The 24,605-nt window shown below is 41.2% G+C and overlaps 1 protein-coding gene across 1 annotated transcript in view; it reads left to right on the top strand.

Moving 5' to 3' along the window:
* The window catches only part of MTPN (myotrophin), a 55,699-nt gene that overhangs the window by 2,052 nt on the left and 29,042 nt on the right, over window positions 1-24,605 (top strand). The gene's annotated exons all lie outside the window — the stretch shown is intronic.

Here is a 24,605-nt window from a genome sequence, read left to right as displayed (position 1 = left end):
TTCTTTTCATGTAAGGAGCTCAGTCTTCTACCATGTTAATAACTGATTGGTAAATGTTTTCATGCCCTGACAGAAAACTACATATCATGAAAGACAAGTGTCGGGGCGGGCTTCACCAGTGAGGTACAGAAACAAAACCTTGCTGAGAAGCTCAGGCTTTTCTCCACTCATGGCCCTGTCGGTTTTAAAGATTCTGTACTTTGGATGTGCTGTTCTCTTTTACATCATCCCCTGGGCTGGCTATTAGGTGTTCAATATATCTTAAACTACACACTTTCATTTTCTGCTTACAAGTGAGAAGGAGCCATAGGCCAATTATGTCATTGCTGTTTAGCTGAAGTGTAGCAGCACTAGAGCCACCTCTCTGCGTACTTGGAAAGACAACACTACATTGGCTTATGTTCAGTTAGTATTTGGAATGTTATTGGTCTAACTGTAAAGATCAGAAATAGTCATTGTTTAAAATGAAAGCTTAAATTCTGCAGAAGTTGAGGGCTTAGGCCTCTGTGTTTGCCCGTGAAAGCTTCCCATTGGCAAGTACATTTTTTAAGCCTTCCTTAGTGTTTCCTTTATGCTTAACATTGTTATGTTCAGCAACTGCAGTCTTCTATTTCGACTACCTAATTTTTACTGGAGATGGAGGAGTTGTGCTTTATTGTATAGGCCAGGGGTCGGCAACCTTTTAGAAGTGGTGTGCCGAGTCTTCCTTTATTCACTTTAATTTAAGGTTTCGCGTGCCAATAATACATTTTAACGTTTTTTAGAGTGTCTCTATAAGTCTATATATTATATAACTAAACTATTGTTGTATGTAAACAAGGTTTTCAAAATGTTAAGAAGCTTCATTTAAAATTAAATTAAAATGCTGATCTTACGCCGCCGGCCTGCTCAGTCCGTTGCTGGCCTGGGGTTCCGTTCACCTAGGCCGGCAGCGGGCTGAGCGGGGCCTGCGGCCGCAACCCCAACTGGTAAGGGGCAGGCAGCCAGAACCCCGGGTAGGCAGCCAGAACCCAAGACCAGCAGTGGGCTGAGTGGGGCCGGTGGCTGGCACCTCAGACTGCAAGTGGGCTGAGTGGCTCAGCCCGCTGTTGGTCTGGGGTTCTGTCTGCCGGCTCCTGCCAGCCAGGGTCCCAGCTGCCGGCCCCAGTCAACGTAGTGCCGGCCCTGTCAACGTAGAGTAGGCACCTACCTTCTCCCTGGTTCTCGCTATTCTCTCCCTATCTCTGCACTGAGATGAGGGTGGGAGTGTGCTGAGAACAGGGCTGGGGGTGAAGGAGCAGGTTGGGGTGCAGGGTCTGGCCAGGAGCTAGAATGAGGGAGGGGGATCAGGGTTGGGGCAGGAGGTTTGAGTGTGGAGTGCTTACCTGGGCAGCTCCCATTTGATGCGAGGGGTGCAGGTGGGAATGGGGGGTGTGTGTGTGCAGGAGCTCCTGTTTGGTGCTCAGAGTGGGAGTGGGGATGTGGGGGGAGCAAGAGTCAGGGTGTGGGGGGGTGCAGGAGTCAGGGCAAAGGGCTGGGGGTGTGGGCTGGGGTTGTGGGGGTGCTCCCAGCCCCCTGCCCTGAGCGGCTCACGGCAGGGGGCTGGAGGGGATATGCCCTGATTCCACCACCTTCCCCAAGGTCCCTGGAGCAGAGAGCGTGCTGTGGCTCGGCTTTTACCTCCACCTCTGTAGCAAGGGCTGTCAGCCTCAGGGAGGGAGAGAAGGAGGGGCAGGATCCCAGCATACTGGGGGGAGGGGGAGGACAGCAGCGTGCCATTAAAAATTGGCTCACGTGCCATAGGTTGCCGATCCCTGGTATAGGCCATTGGATAAGAAGCAACAGCAAATTTTTACTTCTTTGCACCCTTGTTCCTTGGCTGTCTATGGCTAATCATTTCCCTTTTCTTTTTGAAAATGAATAGTGTCTATTGGCTTCAGATATGCATTTGCTGGAGATTGTAGGATGGTAAGAATTCTGTGTGATCTCTCCCTCCCGCCTTACCCACTCAAATTCTTAAAATTCCATTACAGGAAGGCCCCATGGAATAAGGTCACTACTGTTCTGTTGGAGATGGTCCTATGTGCAGTAATGTAGAAGTGATTCTCCCTGGGCAGAAGGGAACCCAAACAGAATGGGGAAGTGGAAGGCATACATAGGGAAATAAATATGACTCTTCAAAAGAAGTGAATGGGGGGTTAGCTTTCTGGCAGGGCATATACAGCTTTTACAGGGCTAGGTAACTTTCCCCCTCTCCCTTGAAATAAACCTTGTGTCCACACAGAAGTACTCCTGTTCCTTTAGTAAACGATTTAGGTAATGACAGGTAATTGGTTAGTCTCTAAGGTGCCACAAGTACTCCTTTTCTTTTTGATTTAGGTAATGTTGTTGAGTCTGTTATTCTAGCCTTAATCACTGGATGGATGGAAGTACTGGTGCAAACATTTTGTAATAATCTTTTGATCTATACTTATCAAAGCTTCTGTACTTCGATGGCTGAGACGGACATAGTCTCCAGGCTGGCCTGGAACATCACCCATGTTATTCCCCTCTAAAAATGCTGAAGTTTGTATCCTCATTTGGCAAACCATCTAGTTTACCAGCTGTAAGACAGATCAGCAGGTAGTTTGTGAAACTGGAACTCTCAGCCAGCAAACCAGAGTTGGCTCACTGACTGAGAATAGTGTAATGGGAAGGTTGGAGATGGGCAATATTTCTAGGTGGCATTCAACTGGTGGGCATGGCTGGTGTGGGATTCTTGGTTAGTGAACAAAGGTGGCTCAGGCTGCTGTGGAGTGCAGCTAATAGCTATGCTTCCTCCCCCATGATGGGTATGGGTACAAAGAGGGCCTTGGATTGAATTAAGACAGTGCTAGTGAGGACAGAAGACCAGACTAAAACAAGTTCACTGACTTGTGTGGAACACTGCTTCCACCAGTTGACTACAATTGATTGGAGCATAATATTAGGTCTTAGAGCGAGCAAGAACTTGGATCTTGCTTGCTAAGGCTGTCTCGATGTGATGCAAATCTAACACAAAAAAATTATTCTAAAGCACTGGTGGCTGGAACTGTTCTTCTGACTGGTATATTTAAACTTCTAAACCAGTTAGAAGAACAGTTCCAGCCACCAGAACCTTGTCATACATGTTGATCCACCTGGTTTAAACCAAGTTAGATTCCTCCCCCCCTCCCCGGCATGATGGTCTACCCTGGGGAAAACAGCCAATGTTGGCAGGTTTGAGAGTTACCTTTATCCTGCTACTTTAGGCTATGGCTACACTGTGCATCTTCCAATGTAAGTGTGTAGCCGCTCTTTATCACTGGGAGAGAGCTCTCCCAGTGACAAAATAAAACCACCCTGAACAAGGGGCAGTAGCTTCGTCAACAGGAGAGCAGCTCCTGCCAGCGAAGCTCTGTCCACACTGATGCTTTTCGTCCTTAAAACTTTTGTTGTTGGGCGTATGTCTTTTTCACACCCCTGAGCGACAAGTTTTAATGATGAAAATGCAGTATAGACAAAGTCTTATATTGCACTCCTTAGCTTCCCTTTAGTTGACTGAAAGAGTATTGTTGACAAGCTCCAGAGGGAGCAATGTCAACACTTGAACAGAGGGAGGAAGTAAAATCTCACAAGGGGCTTCTTGAGAGAGAACGAACCTTGTCAGACAGCTTCTCCAAAAACAAATTGGAAAGACTGAAGAAAAGAGCATGATTTGAAAGCAAATTTAATAGAAAAAGAGTAGCAGAAAGAAGGGTTAGGGTAGAGGGGGGTGGGAAGTAGTGGAAAGGGTTGGCAGGATTTTTTTAATTTATAAAAGTCAAGGACAAAAATGAGAGTGAAGAAATTAGTTGCTTAATTTTGGAACATATTTTCAGTTCTTTTGAGATTCTGCTCAATATATCCCCCTCTTCGTTCCCAGGACAAACAGAACTTAACATCATACAAGATATTGTCCTCTCTGCCTTCTTAGCGCCACATACTTCTTACACTCGGCTCCAAGTTTCAACATCTTGTGGTCTGTAACATGAGCCAAGATTTTCTCGTGTTCAGTAGTACACTCAGTTACATCTGTACCATCCCAGTTTTCTAAGGGGATGGGGGTTGAAAAACCTTTTTCCTATTGTGTAATCATGATGGAGTCTAATATTTGTTATTTTGTGGCTTTTAATATTAAGGTACATTTAATTGTACTGGGCCAATGTAAAACAATTTTCTGTAGTACACAGCATTAATCATAGTGCATAATGACAGGTCCAGCCACAACTGGTATGATGTGGAGAAGTACATGTAAACTTGTTTATGATATGAGAAAAACAAGTCACTCAAAGATGGGTAGTCGTATCATTCACTTTTTCTTAAATCTGTTAGGTTGTGGATGGTGAACTTAGAGTAGGACATGAATGCAGCAGTAAGGGAGCATCAAGCAAAGCCCTGCAAATGAGTGTAGGAATGGACTATAGAAAAGTTAATACTAACCAGAAAAGTCCTGACAAAAATTTAAATGAAAACACCTCCGTGGGCCAGGTGGAGATAGAATATATAGGCTAAAGGTATTAACTCAACCCTGTCACTGTTCAACAGTAAATGTTAAACAAGGTCTGGGGTTTGGTATACAGAGACCACAGCCTGCTTAGTACCATGGCATACACATCATTGTATCTTTAATAAAAGGATTTTAGAAAAGAAGGAAAAATAGGTAAAGCTTTGAAATGAAAGCATTATTTAATACTTTACATTTTAGTAACATCTCTTGTTCCCTTTCTCTTTAGCTGGAGAGAGTTTTTTAAAAGGGGAAGGGGAAAACCTTGTTGACAGTCTCTTAAATGGTGGTTACTGTCCTTTTTGGGAAAAGAAAATAAATTAGTTGGTATGAGCTGGAGCTGTTGCTGTTGAAGTCTTTTCATCCCAGTTGGTGGTTATGATTCAGCTGACGGTTATAGGGATGGTGATGTTATCTAGCTCCCTCTCTATGGCCTAGTCTGGTCAGGATACTTCTCAGGATCAGGTTAATGAAGGCAAGGGGACCCTGGAAATGGTGGCAGTGCTGGTCATGACAGCAAAGCTTATTGCAGTAGTCTCTGTCCTTTCTGTTCTTTTGTATGTGACCCACAAAATCTTTCTTTTAAGGACCCCAAAAGAGTGTGATGATTGGAATAGCCCATCCCCTCATTATTTTGTCCACCTATTAGGCCTACTATCTGACATCAGTTTTATTTTATTAACTTGTGGCTCCATATCATTTGTTTTTAACAAGCATAATTTCAACAGTCCTTGGAGATATCAGTGTTGCCTTTTTGGTTTTCGCTAATTCAGTTTGTCAGTCTGGTTTTTCTTGTACCTGTTCCCGTTCACATTCACTGTTATAGGTTATGGTGACATTTTATTAATGTACTCACAGTTAGGGTGAATTTATAGGCCCAGTTGCCACAACAGTGCCCAGATGGGCTTCCAAGCATGTCCTAAGGTCAAAAGGTTTGACTTAATTCAGGGAAAGGCAAGTTCCATAGCTGAAAGACCTTCATAGATATTGCCCTGCCGGAGACCTTTTTTTCCCCCTCTCTCCTCTCCCCCACTCCCCTCCCCCCCCCCCCCCCCCAAAAAAAAAAAAAAAAGCAAGAGGGCTACAGGTCAAGTGCCTCTTCTGTCTGCAACTACGGCTGTGTCGCACAGGGAAGTTGTAGTCTCTTGGGTAGGTAGGTCCCAGGCCATTGAGTTCTTTATTATAGGTCAAAGTCAATACCTTAAATACCAACTGGAAAGCAAGAGGTGACTGATGTAAATCATAGCAGTATTTATTGATTAACAATTAGAAAGCTGAATTCTGCGCCAACTTCAGTTTCAGGAAGGACTTAAAATCTATTCTAACTCATGTAGAGTACACTGCTTCAAAAGGCATAAAATAGCAAGATCCATATCCAAAATAAAATGTTTCAACTTTCTGGTCATACAAAGGTCAGTGTTGGCCTTTGCTGCCACTTGTCTAGTGACTTTCTTGTGTAGTATCTATGTATGTGATTCTTAGACCAGGTAGCTGGCTTTCATCATACTCAAGGATGTCCTTAATGTCTAAATAATTTCCAGTTGGCTCAGTTGTTCCCTGATGGCCTTCACCAGCCATGAAGGACATAAGTCTTGAGCATTTTAGTAACATGTACTTAGCACTCTCATAGCTCATATGAAAGAAACTCAGAGAAGACTAACACACTACTGAGGTTTATTTCACTTGTCACTTTTAATAATTAAGAAAAATCAGTAATTTGAGGTCAATCAGGTTACAGTTCTTACATGGGAAGAAGCATCTTATAGGAAGATTTAGGGTCCTGTGTGTTTTGGGGGTAAGGGGTAGGGGTACTGATCCTGTAAAGGCTGTGTCATAATGTATGTGCATAAGGGGGCAAATTTAAGATTGCATGGGCAACCTGAATTCTAGCACTTCCTAACATTCAAGTGCTCGACTTAGGTAAGCATGAATGGGGATCAAATTTATGAATTTACTGAATTTAATTTATAGCTAAATATTTTTAAAGCTGAAATCTAAGAAGTTGAATCTGCCAATTTGATAAGTGTGGGTCAATATTTGAATCTAATTTAATTAGGGTTGACCCCTCTTTACTGAGTGAGGAAGTATTGGCAAACTGATCATGATGATGCTAGATTCCTTTTAGATCAGGTCTTGAACGGTATTTCTCAAATTGTGTGTTTGGCGCTCTTAACCAACCAACAGTTTAAAATCGCTCAAAAGCACTTAATTATAGACTCAGCAGTTTATAGATCAAGTTTAGGTACACCAAATGTTCTAGGCATGTACTGAATATGTAACAGTCTTGTGAGCAGTAGTCCTAGACTAGGGTTGAGGTACGTAGTTACACCATGTAACAAATCACCAAAATGTCTGATTACTTATCAATTCTTTAGTACCTTTAATACATTTATCACCCTTCCAGTACTTCTCCGGGCAGTAATGCTATTTTAAGGCACTCTTAGGAATGGAATCCCTGTTTGAATTGTTTGGTATGAATTGGAGAAATTTTAAATATTAAAATTAACTGCTTAAAGCTGTGTTTTGTGGTCTTACAACAATTTACTTAGCCATTATTTCCCTTTTATAAACCTATAACATTACTTATAAAAAAGTCAAAATATGATTCATTGGATTCTCATCAGACAGCATGTATACTCACCAAGAAATATTCTGTTCTTTAAAATAACTGAAAGAAAATCTCTAAAATGAAATCTCACCACTACTTCTTCTCAGGCCCGGTAACTCTTGCAGGGGGGAGATTTGGACCTCACTTCTGCTCCAAATGTCCAGTAACATTTCTAGTTTTGCTACAGCTTCAGTGGGTTCATCAACTATGGGGTCCACACCGTGGCCTCAAGTTTATATACTCTGTTTCAGGGTCCATTGGAGGAGGGCAATCCACTTATTTTCTGTTGGACTCTGGTTGGGACAGTGTTCTGATTTCAGCTCTGTTTCTTTGTCATCTACTGGATACCAATGGAAGAATCAGTGTAATAAGTTTCTTCAATTCTTTTCTTATCAGTAGAGCACTGCAAATCCATAGATATCCGCATCTGTGGACCATTTTTGTGGATTGCAGATACAAGTTTTGTATCCACGCAGGGCTTTTATTGGAGGCTTTTTATGTTTGAAGTGAGTTAAAGATTGTATTTCAGTGTTAATCAGACTATTAATTGGAATCCCCATTCATAGCAAGTACTTTTAATATTCCAAAGTTATGTCCTGGTTATCTTTCAGAGCCGCTGGGCCCTTTGGGTTACATCTAAAATGCAATAAAATACCTGTGGCTGGCCCTGATCAGCTGGCTGAGGCTGCAGGGCTAAAAATATCAGTGTACGCTTTTGGACCCAACTCAAGCCCAAATGTCTGTGCTACAGTTTTATAGCCTCCAAGCCCAGCAAGCCCAAGCGAGTTGATCTGGGCTCTGAGACTGTGCTGCAAAAATTTGTTTGTTGTCGTGCAGACTTACCCTGTGTGTGTGTGTGTTTAAAGTTGAAGGTGGAGGAAGTTCATCTAGAGATGGTGACCTTTTTGGCCATACATGCCTTATGCAGTTACTTAGAGATACAAAATGGTGAGGTAATATCTTTTATTGGACCAGCTTCTTTTGGTGAGAGATACAAGCTTTCAAGCCACACAAAGCTGCTCTTTAGGTCTGGCTGCAGTTACTGAGAATCAGAGTGGATTGATTTAAATCAAAGTGACTTCAATCACTAATCTTTAATCATGATGTAAATCAGCAAGCAGGAAACCTAAATTTAAATTTATTTTAATCTTGTTTTGCATTTGTACTTTAGTTTTCCCCTAAAGAGAGGTTGATTCTCATTGGTTGGTAACCATTAAAACATCCACCACTAATTTAGTCTTTACATGAAAGCTGGTACTTCTTGCTAACCAGGAGTATACACAGTATATTTACATTTATTTGAGCCATTGTATAGTTCAAGATAGTAGTTTGGATTTTTTTCAGTTTTACGTTCATTGAGAAAATGATGGATGATTCATTTCTTGCATACTAGATTAATTTCTTAATAGTGATGTGTCAGGCTGTATTTGGATGGAAATTGGAATTCAATTACATTCACAAAATCAGCATTTTATAACATAGTTAAATAAAGGTTACATTAAATGTGCTGGATACATAAGAAAACTAAGTTTATCAAAACATGTTTTGCAGTTAAAACTCCTTAATTAAACAAAGGAAGTATTGTCTGTAGTTAGTATGAAGTGAGGTGTACTAGTTCTAATCTAATCTTGAAAGAAATGATAACCAGAAACAATCAGTTCAGTTCACCAAGTTTTTATTTATAGTTGGATTGAGGAGAAAAACAAGCTTTCCTTCACGGGTCACTTGCTGGAGGATTCTCTGCTCCTTGAAGTCTTTAAACCACGATTTGAGTACTTCAATAGCTCAGACATAGGTGAGAGGTTTTTAGCAGGAGTGGGTGGGTGAGATTCTGTCGCCTGCATTGTGCAGGAGGTTGGACTAGATGATCGTAATGGTCCCTTCTGACCTTAGTATCTGTGAACTTCAAGGTTATGGAACTGACTAGAATAAACTAGTTGTGATGGGTTCGGTCACAGAGCTTCCCCTTGGGCCTGTCACCTGATGTGCTGGAATTACCTCTGAGCCCATTTTCCCTGCCAGCTTGGGACTCTAGAACCATGCCTTGTTGAGCCAGACACACTAGCCTGCTGCAACACAGACCCAGGTCTGGTGCACGCCCCCAAAGTTGCAGACTTTAACCAGAAATTGCCCAGCAGGTTACCTATCTCCAGCACCCAGACACCCAGCTCCCTATGGGATCCAAACCCCAAATAAATCAGTTTTACTCTGTATAAAGCTTATACAGGGTAAACTCACAAATTGTCCGCCCTCTATAATACTGATAGAGAGATGCATGGCTTTTTGCTCCCCCAGGTATTAATCACTTACTCTGAGTTAATTAAGAAATAAGTGATTTTATTAAGTATTAAAAAGTAGGATTTAAATGGTTTCAAGTAATAACAAAATAAGTTACTAAGCAAAATAAAACATGCAAGTCTAAGCCTAATACATTAAGAGACTAACTGCAGGTAAATTTCACCCTCAGATGTTCCAATAAGCTTCTCTCACAGACTAAAAAGAAAAGGAGTACTTGTAGCACCTTAGAGACTAACCAATTTATTTGAGCATGAGCTTTCGTGAGCCACAGCTCACTTCATCAGATGTGAGCTGTGGCTCACGAAAGCTCATGCTCAAATAAATTGGTTAGTCTCTAAGGTGCCACAAGTACTCCTTTTCTTTTTGCGAATACAGACTAACACGGCTGTTCCTCTGAAACCTCTCACAGACTAGACTCCTTCCTACTCTGGGCCCAGTCCTTTCTTTTGGTACAGTCCTTGTTAGTTCCTGCTTTTCACCTAAGATATCTGCTGGAACTTTCTCATGACTGGAACCACCTCTTTGTTCTCTTCCACCCTCTTTTATATCTTTGGCACAAGACGGGAAACTTTTCTCTCTCTGGATCCCCACCCCTCCTTCTAAATGGAAAAGCACCAGGTTTAAGATAAATTCCACCATTCTTCCTGGGCTGGCTTACAGGTACACAGGAAGGCTTGCAAGTAAACAGAGCCATTTACAACCAATTGTCCTAGTCAGTAGAGCCATCAAGATTCTAAACCATCCTCAATGACCCATACTTTGCATAATTACAGTGTTTAGAGTAGCAGCCCTGTTAGTCTGTATCCGCAAAAAGAAAATGAGTACTTGTGGCACCTTAGAGACTAACCAATTTATTTGAGCATAAGCTTTCGTGAGCTACAGCTCACTTCATCGTGAGCTGTAGCTCACGAAAGCTTATGCTCAATTAAATTGGTTAGTCTCTAAGGTGCCACAAGTACTCATTTTCTTTTTACAAATAGGATGAACACACTCAGTAAATTATAAGCTTTGTAATGATACCTTACAAGAGACCTTTTGCATAAGGCATAGTCCAGTTACATCATTTACATTCATAAGCATATTTCTATAAAACATTATGGAGTGCAACGTCACACTAGTCATTGAACTGAACTACCTGGATAAACTGAAATGAGGAATGTTCTCTTTGCTCCTGCAGAAGAGGCTATTGCAGTCAGAAGATGGTATAGTCTTCAACAAACTCTTGTTCTAGGTGCTTAGCCAGTGACTTATACCAGTTCAGTGATTTGACTTTCTTTAAAACTTTGGCAGCAAGCATGGACTGCTTAATATTTTTATTTTATTTAAATTACTTTAATAGATTAGATATTAATATAGGTTGTCAGTTTTGAATAGGTTTATTTTTAAAAAGAAAAACATAGTTACATTTAAAAACATTTTTTACTAAAAATCATATTTTTTTTTTGTTTGTTTAAATTCACCTTGTTGTTGGTTCCTGCTTATGTGCTTCTACCATGAAAGCCTTGTAGGATCCTTCATACCTGACCCAAATTGGAATATTTGGAAGTACATTGCTTTACTATATAGCTAGCCCATCTAGTCAAGGAGGGATGAATGTTTTAAGGTGTAATCTTTTAGAGCCTTGAATGGGGGTTGTAATAAACCATTAACTCCATTTCACTTATGTGATGCAGATAGCAAATTCTTGTTAACAGTAAACTTTATTCCAAGATTTTATTGGAAAATTGATATTTTACATACAACAAATATATTAAACAAGCAAAATGACCTTTCTTAAAAAAAAAAAAGTTTCCCATATGAATTCAGACCTGAAAATTGTACTCTTTCAGTTATTGTGAATGGTAGTAAAGTCCAGGGTCAAACCCTTTCTTATATTCACACCTGGGCATCTGTTTTCAGTACCGAACTCTGATGAAGCTTAAGTGGTTTCTTGTGGATTTTCTATCTATATATTAATACTAAGCTGTGATAGGATGATAAACTTTCTAAACTACTTAAACACGCCTGAGACATTGCTGTAAAACTGAATTCTCTAATTGGTTACATCAAATGTCTACTTTGGATAAAAGCTAGTATTTGGATATTACTGTTTGTATTGCCCACATTGTTTGTTTCCTAAGCTGGAATGGGGTTCAACATTAACTGTATAGACCCAAAAAGAAAAGGAGTAGTTGTGGCACCTTAGAGACTAACAAATTTATTTGAGCATAAGCTTTCGTGAGACCCAGGAATTTGTTTTTATGAATAGCTTTTTCATTTCATTCTGTCTTTATATGATTCCATGCATGTAGTCACACTGAAATTTAATTTCCCATCTGAGAGCATTAATCTCGCTGAGGAATAGTGATAATTCAATACTGTGAATAATCCCTTTGTTATTGGTGACATCAGGGAATACCCACATAAGATTTAAAAACAAAACCAAAAAATTCCAAAATCTCTTGACAAATGTAGAGGACAATATGCATATTAACTAAAAACCGGTATAATTCACTTCTGGATTACACTGTTCTCTAACTTTTACCTGGTGGTTGGATTTGAGGTATCAGTGGAATATTTTAAAGGGTGAGTAAGATCCAAGGAGTCTTGACTCGGGTACAATTTTGGACAGCAAGGAAAAGTCGTCATAAATTGAATGTACTACTATCACTCAAGGAGTAAATTCCTAGAGAATGGAGAAGTGAAGAGTAGAGAAGCTTTTATAAGGGATTATATTCCAGAATATTAAGATACTGTATTTTTTCACATTGCACATTGCAAATTTGTTAATTTACTAAATCATGTTGAGAAACTTGTTATTGATATAGTCATTTATATTTACATGTTTCCCATATGGTACAACTCCTCCCCGCCCCCCAGAAGTCTAACATTATTCTTAAGTAGACACTTAATAGGTTTTTTTAAGAAAAAACAGAGTTCAAAGATAAGTGAAATCCTTAGCTTTGTCTGGGACCATACTGATTTGTGTTTGGACAATTAAAAGGCATGCATTTTCTAATTCTCATTATAACCAGACATTTGTTTGCCACACTGCTATCTGATGTAGTTTCCCATACATTTTGTGAAAATGGCAGGGGAGCTAACTTTCTGTAGACAAGAAGGCTACTTTTCCATACCAGTAGGCTGGGAACAGATCAGTAACACTGATACTGGAGCTAGCTTGCTCAGATCTCAGCTGCTTCCTGCCTCAAATATGTCTGTCTGCCCTCTGGGCTTGGAGGATTTTACTAAATTGTCATCTGGCACCCAGGTGGACTGAAATATCGTTTTCCACTTAGTATGTCCCTGCAGGGATAAACGGTCCAAAGCTGCAACAGTGCTTGGTTTTTGGTTACATTCTGTGCTAACTTTGGACAGCCACATCACTAGCATATAGAATTACCAGATGGGCATCTCAGGGTTGTCAGAGAATGGGAACTGCAGTATGCTCAGCTGATATGTCAGGTGTGAAGATTTTCTTTCCCATCCCTCAAAAATGTTCAGTTTATGATACTGTTAGATTCAGAAAAAAGTTCATGGCTTACAGAAAGTTTACATGTAGCCACCTCTAGTAACTGCACTTCAGAATCTTATTTGTTGCTCTGCTTCTGATACTCAAAATTATTTTAGCTTGTTTCTATTCTGCTTTCTGTTGCTCTTCCTGTTTCACCCAAAGAGTGAAACTTTAGTTCTTTTGAATTCTCAATCTCCTCTCTAACTCAGAAGAAAGTCTAATCCTTTGTCCAATAAACCTTGTTATCATAAATGGGAATCCTTGAGTTAAGACATGTCTTTAAGTAGCTTGAGAGAAGCTAGGCCACTGGTCCATGGATTCCCGTGTCTTACCCAGGCATTTAAGTTCCAGGTGATCTTCTGTCACAGGGAATCAAAAGAAGAAATGGGGTAACTGTGTCATTCTTCTACACTGTACAGTTGCTGGGGGTGGGCTGTTTTGAGACTTTGGTTATCAATTCAACAAACTATTTAATTGGTCATCAGATTTCTTGAACAGTCTTTCCCAACAGTATTAAGTCATTCCTTTTCTCTCTCTCCTTTTCCCCTTATTTATTTCGGTCAGTGTTTCATTCCTCAGTCTATTGATGCTTCTCTTAAATATGGCTCAGGGAATGAGAGACCATGCTTGGGCTTAACTGTTATCACTAGGCCACCTCTTTTGGCTTGCTCCTTTTTCTGTTCCTGAACACAACACTTACCTAGAAATGCCAGAATGAAATCTATGATAACCTGGTCAGTCTCACCCTGTTCCTGCTGTGCCACAGAGGAAGCACCATATGCAGGAGAAGTTTAAGGATGTTCAACTTTTGTCAGATCTCATTTTTCCTCCAAATCACATTATTTTCTTGTTGCATATCGTTTCCTAGCAGGAGTGAAAAATGTAAAATTGACCAAGTTAGTATTTCACTCCATAATTGCTCTGCAGGGAAAAATATAATATGCAGGAATGAACTTGAGTGCGGACTCAAAATTGGGGGTAAGGGGAAAAATACATGATGTCTGTAGTGTTCCAAACAATTTAAGCCCTTACCCATGTATTGGTCACACACGTAGGGCTTGTCTAAATTAGCAATGTTAAAGCGCTGCCATGGCAGCACTTTAACATGGCTTGTGTAGTCCCCTCTTAAAAAAAACCACCTCCATGAGGGGTGTAGCTACCAGTGCTGGGGGCATAGCTGCCCGCGCTGGTGCACTGTCTACACTGGCTCTTTACAGCGCTGAAACTTGCTGCGCTCAGGGGGGTGTTTTTTTCACACCCCTGAGCGAGACAGTTGCAGCGCTGTAAAGTGCCAGTGTAGACAAGCCCATAATCTTTTGCAAACTGAGTAGTTTTCACTGTAGTTTAAGATGGATGCCAGTCACTTGCATAGTAACATGAAAAAACCAAATTATCCTCTACTAATTTGATTATCCCATACTTATCAAATCTTTGTACCAACTGGTGATCTAAAGATGATGCATTGTACCTTAGCTATACTGACATAACCCCATAGTGTAGGTGTAGCCTACAGCAATTGAAAGGGTTTTTTTGTTGCAACAGTAACACCATTTCTCTGAGTGACAGTAGCTAGGTCGATGGAAGCATTCTTCCATTGACCTAGTTGTGTCTATGCTGGGGTTAGGCCAGTATAACTACGGTGCTTGGGGATGGATTTTTCGCATCCTGGCATGCGATAGATATGTCAACCTAAATTTTAACTGTATACCAGGCCTTACTTTTCTGGCTTGCAAATGCAGTGTGACAGGTTTCAGAGTAGCAGCCTTGTTAGTCTGTATTCGCAAAAAGAAAAGGAGTCCTTGTGACACCTTAGAGACTAACTAACCAATTTATTTCAGCATAAGCATTAGTGAGCTACAGCTCACTTCATCGGATGCTCAAATAAATTTGTCAGTCTCTAAGGTGCCACAAGGACTCCTTTTCTTTTTGCAAATGTAGTGTATTCAGTGCAGCTGCGAGGCTGAGAATGTTGCCACAAAGGAAACTTACTGGTGGACTTAATTTCACGCTTTACTTTAAACAGTCTTGTTATCGGCTACTCAGACATGAATAATAGATTTATGTTGCTATTCCAGCCAATACTTTAAACTTTGAGCCTGTGTTCATTGCGGCTCTTTATTTATCAATAAATTGTTGTTAATTAGTACCACTCAGTCAATTATTAGGTATATATTTAAGATTTATTCCCTTGGAAGTATTTCACTAAATATTCTAACCAGGTGAGTTTCAATTTGAACTCAGTACCAATGCTTAAAGTGTATGGGCTTTATTTTTATTTTTGAATTGTGTGTGTAAAATTTCTACTTTGTTTTCTGAAGTCAGGAGAGGGGGACAAGCTTCTAGAAGCTCTCACTAGAAAATGTAGAGTTCATCCTTGTTCTATAGAAATACTCAAATGCTTTGCAGGGTTTTTTTGTCTAAAAATGCTGATACAACAGCCAAAACACAGATGGCTCAGTGGTTCAGTTTATTTAGCAGTTTGTTTCTTCAGATTGATACAAAGGGTTTCAGATTACATTTGATTAGAGTTGGGTAAATTGGGTATTTGTTTACCATTGACATTACAGCCACCAAAGTAGACTTTTGTTGTCATAAATCAACAGAAGTGTAATAGTGCTTAGTACTTGTATAGTACTTTCAAAGCCTCTTTACATGCTTTTTTTTTTTAATAACAAACTATCTCAAGATTTATTAACCAGGAAAAGACAATAAGAGTTATTTACAAAGCTGAAGCAGATAAACATACTCATACAACTGAGTTACACTCAAGTTTCAAAAGGTAATAAAAGCTTCTATGATAACCAAGCTCTGTATGTCCTTTAGGGCAAACCCATGCCAGGTACTGGGAATCTTTGGGGAAGCTTAGTAATCCTTGTCCCTCAGAGTCCAAGCAGCATAAAATATAAAGTTTTTCTTTCTTAGGGCCTTTTATTCCTCTCCCCCTTCTAATTCAAGTTGCACATTCAACCTTCGGGAGGAATCCAGTTGCATGTCTCCTCTTAGTGGAAGGAAGTGGGGTAGGGGGAGCACACAACAAAGTATTTTGTCCTCTGGTGTTCCACAATGGTTCCTCTGGTGTTGATGGACCACCTTTTGTTGGGCAGGAGAGAACACCTCCTGTGCCAAATTAGTATTTCACACTTGGTAATGCTTCTCTCCTGACTGGTCTACAGTTACAGATCAAACACTTAAATATTACCTTATGACATGGGATACAGATATTATAAGCGAGATTATTGCATTGCAGTAATTTACAAGCATTCCATAAAGTCTAAACACTAAAAAATTTTATAACATACCTATTTTAACAGTACTAACACAGGTGAACCAAACTGGCTCAAGCTATGTATTTGTCAGTGTTCAGTTGAGGCCTAGGGGCCTTGGCATTAGTAGGCACCTGGTCTGCTAGGCCAAGTATTTTAACTTGTCAATTTTCCTGGGAATTCAAGGCCTTATATTGTCTTGTTTTATGCTATGCCTGTTTTCCAGGCAAGGCATAAGTGCGAGGGTAGACATGGGTCTTACTTGCTTCTGACATAATAAAAATGCCTTACACATGAGTACTAGCACTTATACTGATGCTACACCATGTGAAGATTTGGGATGTTGTTTGCAAATAGGTATGCAATCTTCCTGTGTGGATGTACTCTAGGAGTTCCTGGCTCCCAGCCCTGTCCTCAGTCACCTCGACTGCACTGCCTAGTGAAACTAATTGGAGAAAACAGACTCTGAATCTACCCCAATAAACACTTGTCTGTATTCACCTTTTCACTGCCAAAAATACATTTCTTGACTCTCCATATCTGAACAGTCTCCTCTCACCCCTTGTCTGTCTGTTCAGTTAATCTTCTGAGCCTGCCCTACAGAACTCTGTGCCTTGTGGTAGAGGCTGCTTCTATTCTTTTCTCCTACAGAAGGTAGAGAGTCTGTCCAAAGTATTACTCCTGGAGGAATTCTGCCCCATTGTGCATGTGCAGAATTCATGTCCCACGCAGACTTCTTTGCTTCCCCACAGAAAAATGACTTTCTGACAGGGAAGAAAATAGAAGTTGCAAGAGTGGTCACGCACCACTCCCTAGCAGTACAGGTACATTGTTTCAGGCACCTGGCACAGCTAGCAGAGAGGTAAATCACCGTGGGGCTGGGGAATCACCCCAGCCCGTAGCTCCTACCCAGCGCCAGGATCAGCTGCTTGTCCTGGCTGGGCTGGAGGCGGGAGAACACTGGACAACTTCTTCCCCTGCAAGGAGTGGCTGGGGCTGTGTCAGACTCACCCCCAGAAACCTCTCCCAGCTGCAGGAAGCTCACCATTCTCCCCTGCTTCCTGCCCCCATCACTCCTTAGCTGCAGGGTAAGGGGTCACTGTATGGGTAGCTGCTCCACCATCTGTCCAACCCTGGTGCATCCAGACTTCCCATACCCAGACACCCCTGCCAAGCCTCATCCCGTACACCCAGAACCCCCCTAGCTCTCCATACCTGAACCCCACCTCACTGAACCTCAACCCCTGCATCTGGAACCCCCTGCCTCCAGACCTGCACCCAGATCACCCCCCACTGAACCCCCTGTACTCAAGCCCCCACCCTGAAGAGCCTCACCCCCCTGCACCACCCTGAGTCCCCCATCCAGACCCCCATGCCAATGACCCCTAATTAGCTGCACCCAGACCCACACCCCATCAAGTCCCACTCCCCAAGAACCCCACCCTCCCTGAGCCCCAATCACTTTAACCTGGAAGTCCCTGCACCTGATGTTGTACCAATAAAATAAAAACCAGCAGGATCTTATTAAAGGGAAAAAGGCAAAATGCCACATTTATTGTGAATACAGAAAGAATCATAGTAAGCAGTTAGTTATAGTTATAACATTCCATTCAATCTCAAATTTATTCTCACATTCATTCATACAAACATACACACACACACACACACACAGGTTCTGCAAGGTTGTTATCATAGTTACCAGCCTTAGAGTTGCTCATGCCAAGCCACTGGCCAGGTGGCCTGGACATGAGGAGGGAGCAGGGCCTTGTCAGATGCTCATCTGATGCTCCTGGAAGTTGGTTTGCAGAATCAGACCCCAAAGTTCTCACTTTTTAGAGTCTATTTTTATAGGAATTTCTTCCTATGCCAGTCTATGGGAATTGCTTCATCATGCTGTTGCTGAATCAATCAGCAGATAGCACATTCCTGATGGCTCCAAGATGTTATCTTGTTCTTTGGTTCTCCCATTCTTGAGGCTGTTGGGTGGATTCCAGTCTGCCCTCCGGGGGGTCCTCTGGTTATTTCCACTTGACGCCTTCTTCAGCCGATGGACACTGGATTCTTAGGCTGGCACCTCCCTGATCATTCAGTTATTATCCACACCAAGCATCCATCCACATACATCCTCTATCTCTATTTTAATCACAATTGTTAATACAACAAAAGGGTGGGGAGTCTCTGGGTGCTGTTTCTGTTGTTAGAGTATTGCTTTGAGTCTCTCTCTCTGTGAATTGCTTTGAGAACAGACTCTGTCTTAGAATGTACTAACACAATTAGCAGCTTGCAAGTTTCACACATAGAGGGAGAGAAACAGTACCAAAAACCAAGAGAGCTCTTAATTAGTAATACCCTGGAATTTAAACTATGGGGAATCAAACTCATTTGTGATTTTAATACAGAACTTCTTTAATATGATCCAACACTGAAACCCTCCCACAACAAGCCTCTGCATCCAGATTGCCCCCACAACTAACCCCCACCCCTAGCTGAGTTGCCTACACACAGAATGTCCCACACAGAACCCTCTCACCCACACCTGGATTCCCCACACTCTGAGCCCCATCACACTTGGAGCCTGCCTGGTTGAGACTCCCTGCCCCACACCTGGTACGCCTTGCTCAGAGGGGCAGGGCCCCAGGGTGTTTGTGGGACAGGCCCTGGCCTTTGCTGTGTCAGGGTCAGGTGCAGCTTCACTGCTGAGTTCATGTCCCGGGGGGTGGGGCTTCAGGATGATCTCCCACCTCCATGTAGCCAGTGGTCTGTGCTCCCCACTGTCATGCTGGAGCCTCCACATTTATTTATTGACAAATAAAACTTGCAGAATTTTTTTTGGCACAGAATGCCCTCAGGAGTAAAAGTATTTCTCAAGCCATAGGTGGAGGAGGGAAGGAGCACCTGAGTAGAAGAGGAAGTAAGCAGGGGTGGGGGGGACCAACCTTTTGTATTACTTATAGTTCTTTCTTTCTACTCCAACTTGAAACTGAGCTGATTTTGTCAGTGTCATTGCTTCCTTCCTTCCTTGCCTTGCTCCACCCTACCAGCAAGACACAAGAATCAGAGATCAGTGAAAACTGACTCGACCAGCCAGTTTTCACTCTGTTGTAGCATGTGGAACCACTGAGCAGCAACACAAACAATGGATATTTTTAAAATGCACACGTAAGCCACGTTTACAACCACAAGTGCTACAGCAGCACAACCATAGCATCGTAGTTATGCTTGTCATACCATAGTGTAGATTAGTGGTGCGCAAACTTTTCCAGTTTCGCCACTCCCCTGTACCATTAACAAAATCTGTTCATGCCCCCATTTATTACTGCACAGCCAAGGCTTCCCCCAGCTCCACTACTGAGGAAGAGCGGGACCAGGACCGTAATGGGATTGGGGAAGGAGCTGATCTGGGAGTGGGGCTGGAAGCATGGTGCTCCCCCCCCCCCCCCCACCTCCATCCCCTCAAGGGTGCTGGCCTGGAGGCAGAGCAGGACTGGGGGCTGAATGGGGTTGGGGGAGGAGCACGGCTGGGGGCAGAGGTGGTCTGGGGGCGGAGTAGGGCTGGAAGCATGGTGCTCCCTCCCCATCCCCCATGGGGCCTGGTTCAGGCCCCGCCACACACCCACCAAACATTTTAGTGGGGCGTGACCCACAATTTAGGGGCCACTAGTGTAGATACACACTATTGTGATAGAAGGCGTTTTTCTGTCACTGTAGTAAGTCTGTGTCCCTGAGTGATGGTAGCTAGGTTGATGGAAACATTCTTCCATCGACTTGTCTGCACTTAAACCGCAAGTTTAGGTCAGCTTGGCAGTGGTGCTTACGGGTGTGGATTTGTTCCAATGGACTCAAGGTCATCCTTTCCTAGACATCACTCTACTCTAAATCCTCATCAGAGTGCTGTTCTTTGTACCGACACCAGTAGCTGAGGCGTCTTATCCCTCCAGAGTCTGACCCTCCTGTTACAGATGTTCAGCAGACAACAGAGCAGATGGACTCTATAGTGCCTCCTCTCAACACTTACTCTGCACCAGATGAGGCCACTGTCTTGGAACCATCCTCCCCAGTACTGGATGTTACAAAATGTACCAGGAATTTATGAAAAGGTAGCCACTTCCGTACATATTCAGATTGAACTGGTCCAGGATAATCCACACAAATTAGTGGATATTTTGCATTCTGCAGGACGTACTAGAGTGGCTATGCCTATTAAAGAGGCCACTTAGTCCATGAAAATTCTTTGGCAAACTCCCTATTCTGACACCCACTTCCAAGAGAACGGATAAGAGGTGCCAAGTTCCCCCACAGGACGTGAGGTTTTTTTATTCACATTTATGAATGCTGTGTAGGTGACCGTGCCCATTTTTAGGCAAAATTGATTTATTCTTTTGTTGCTGGCATGTGTGACCCTCTTTGTATGGGACGGGGGGGCCTACCAATATCCCACAATGAAACAAAGCTAAGACACCGGATGTACCCTCAACTCTTTTACCCACGCCTCACCATTCCTGCACCCACTGTACACGGCAGACTGGCCGCACCACATTTTCAACATACAAAATTCCACATTTGCTGCTGCTCCACTCCAAGTCTAAATTTGTCATCAATAAATGTCTTTTATTTTTCTCTCATGCTCGGTCAAGGGGGAACATATGGTTTGTAGTTTTTTGCGATACTAATAGAAACTATCATCGGGGGTGTGTGTGTGTGAGATAGATAGATATAGATATAGCATAAAACCAACTAATGTATAACTGGGAATTCAGAGAAATGGCAGAGGAAAAACTTTTTGATATAACCTGTAGCTTTAATTTATTTCTTATAGTTCCTGTTGGACAAAGTGCACCCTAATCAAAAGTTTGAAGTACTCAGGGTTTCTTACTTAGCTTTTACATTAGAGATCTCAAAGGTTTTAGGTGCCAATTTTAAAATCAAATGTCCAAAGTTAATCCAATATTTACCAAATATTACTGCCCCTTGGCCTTTTTGATATAGTCATCTGTTGAGAGTGGAAAAAGAGTTGGAAATACAGCTCAACTGCAGTGTTTAGCACTGAAAGCTTTCCTTGAAATTTTATTTCATGGGATATCTAACAGATTAAAGAAAGGTCTGTGAAGAAGATTTAAAATTTTCTAATCTTGATTGGGAATTTTTGGGGAACATATAAATTAGAATTTATTACCCATGGTTTCCTCTCAAATTCATTTCTGTAGAGAAGTCTCGTTTAATTAAGAAAAAAAGCTGTTCTTACTCTGAGGGTACATCAGTGAAGTCATATTACTTCCTTGAAGTGACTAGTTTATCCAGTAATCTAAATCATGCCATTCCTGTGACCAGGGATCTTGTTGCATTTGATGATTATTAGTGAGAAATGGAAGAGGTGGTATGTGGAGGCGAACTGGTACTGCTTTTTAGGATTTGAACAGGTAACCGAGAATCCAAAAAAATATATCCTTTAATTACTTCAGGAGGGGTGGGATGTTCGTGTTAAGACATTTCTTCAGTTTTATTCAAGATCACAGCTTCCAAATAAACAGTCTTTTAGTTGCACAGTGGTGACATTTTAAAGGGCACTGAGCCAAAATGGAAAGATACTAGTCTAGTATGGTTTAATAGGTTAGCAGGAAAATAATAAGATTTTAAATTATCACTTAATTGTGTTACTTGGAATTTATAATTTATCATTAAACTTACTCATTATGCCTTCTTAATGGGCTGTTGTCACACTGAATTGTAGGGACAAAGACAAAATCTAATTCACTTCTACAATTTGAGCTGCAAAAGAACTGAAGAATTAAATTAAATGATTGGACTTAATCAGAAAATTATTCAAGCATAGATACTACAAGCCTGTCCTGGGAGCCTTTCAGTTCTAACAAATGAAAGAATGGGTGCTGGAACTGTTAAATTCCCAAACTGCCTATAACAGTTCAGAACCTTGTCCAAAACTGAAATCTCGACCTAACCTCACTTATTTTTCCCCTCAAGGATGTATTGTTAAACAGTTTTAATAAGCATACTGTTGGCCCACATTCTTGTCAATGAATAAACAATCTGAAATATATTTTGATAATGAATTGCCACATTCCAGAAACCTGCTGACTGTTATTGTCAAAGAATGGAGAACTGTAAAATGAGACCTGTTAACTTTGAAAAATTGGAATGATTTCTGAAAGAACTTGATTATTTGTTTAGTTTTGAACAGAGGCTTTCAGGAGTCCTGTCGGGGAAGGGAGGGGCACAATGAAGGATAGAGGACTTGAACTATAAAATGTTCAGTATTAATATAATTTTAAAAGGTTACCAAGGTTGTAATAACCTTATATTGACAAGTTGCTTATGAAGTTCTCCTAATTCTTGTACCAGAAGAACAATTTTACTTGAACTTTTTCCAGCGGGTTTACCAATTTCTCTGAAAAGTCTATGAATATATAAAAGGAGCAGATCTGAAGGTGAGTAATGTGTTGACATTGGTGAATGGGTTTTACTGCTATTCCTTGTGCATCAGCAAAATTGTTTAGTGCATTTTAGTTGGTTATACTTATGTGTATAATCATAATCAATAAATCAGTAAATGTTAAGGTAGAGACAAGTCAATATATGGCAGGTTATTACAAAAGGAAGGTGTGGCACAACAATGTAAACTAATGGCACCTTATGCTACCATTTATAGTTAAATTTATGTGGGTAATATCAGCTCTAATCTAGCATTCACCTACAAAGTGGAGTTATATCGGATTATTTGTTCCCGATTAACTATGTGTTCAAGTTTTCATTCCAGAAAAAGTGTGTCATCCCAAATTAGCCTCTTCCAAAGTTACTCTAATGCCAAAAATACAAAGGCATTCACTACATTGTTTTATAATGGAGTGAGAATGAGAGATACAGAGCTTAACTTTCTCTGTTTTGGAGGATCCTAGTTATTTGCATACCTTTCTGACCATGAATATTTATGCTGAGTTAGCCAAAACTGGCAGCAATCTGGCTAATTTATATTCACTATGGAACCTACTAAGCCATTGACGTATCCAGAGTAATGATTCTCCATGAAGTTAATTGCCTAAACTTTCCAAGGGAAAGATAAGGGAGGAGAAAATATCCTTGTCTCATGCTATATTGAGTATAAAGTGCACTCTTATTTTATCCATAAACAATCAGTTTAGAGTGCCTGAAGATGCATGTGTCCAGAATACTCCAGCTGTAATTATGGCACAGCATCAGGTGTCCATAAGTAAGGTTGCAACTGATTCCATTACAAGCCCAATTTTGGCCACCTTTTAAAATTTACAAATTCTGTTTGCCTTAAAATGGGCAAACTGGGACAGAAATACAATTTATTTTTACCAAATTCCAAGTAAATTTGACAACACTTTCAGAAATAACTCTCTAAAAATTGTTTGTTTCAGACAACTCTTCCGTTTTCCACTCTATAACCAAAACCGCCCAAGAGTGAGAATTTTGTTTGCTGGACTCTGCATGAATGAGAGTTAATGTACAGAACCAAAGTTTTGATCAAAATTTCTAACTCAAATATTGACTAACTCTTGAATTTAAATACAGCTTTAAATTAGTGACAAAGCAATGTTTAACTTGATCTCTGGAACTCCTAGGCCAGCGTGGTGGTGGTGCTGAGGTCCAGCGGACTTCGGCTGGAAGCAGAACAAGTTGGGGCATGCTTTTGTGAACGTAATGAGATTTGCATGGTGGGAGTAGAGACTGGCAGGGAATTTTAATGGAACCTTGAATTGCTGCTGCTTTTGAAGTATCTTTTTGTGAACACCTGAAGGACTTACACAACAAGGCTGTAAAAGCCGCTAAATTCATTTGCACACTGATTCACTTAACACATGGTATCTGTCAGTGTTCAGAGGCTAAAGCTTTCAGTTGTTGCTAGGTGACAATGACCTTGTTTTATTTTGGGTGGTATACATCAGCTGAGGGAAATACAGCTGGTATATTGCAATAATTAGTTTTTTTGTGTGTGTTCATCTAGTGAATTCACAGGTGAATACTTACCTTGGTCCTGTTAAAGGAGTAGCATTAATTATCCCTTTTCTTTCACCCTGATTTGGTTGGCTGTTTTTAGTACATCCTTAAGTTTACAGAAAATGAAAGATACTTCAAAAACTGCCATTTAGGTTTTAGATTGGTGTTGATCATATGATGCTGACTCTCTTCTGCAGGTGTCCAGGCTCCTCATTGTAAAGAGCCTGAAGACCTGTAAAAGCTGCTAGAAACAAGCAGAACAAGTTAGCCTAGCTATCTCTATTGGTTAGTGGGGGTCATTGGTATGGTAGCTGCCATACGAAAGGAAAAGGGGGTGGAAATAGGAGCCATTCTTGGCTGTTACTGGAGCTGCCATCCACCAACAGAAGGATGCCCAGAAAAGGAGAAAATGAGGCAGCTAAGCAGCATGTACAGTAGGGTTAG

Source organism: Caretta caretta, chromosome 1 (genome assembly GCF_965140235.1).
Source record: "Caretta caretta isolate rCarCar2 chromosome 1, rCarCar1.hap1, whole genome shotgun sequence".
Lineage (NCBI taxonomy): Eukaryota > Metazoa > Chordata > Testudines > Cheloniidae > Caretta > Caretta caretta.
The sequence above is the reverse complement of the archived record's forward strand: the minus strand, read 5'-3'. Positions and strand labels throughout refer to the sequence as shown.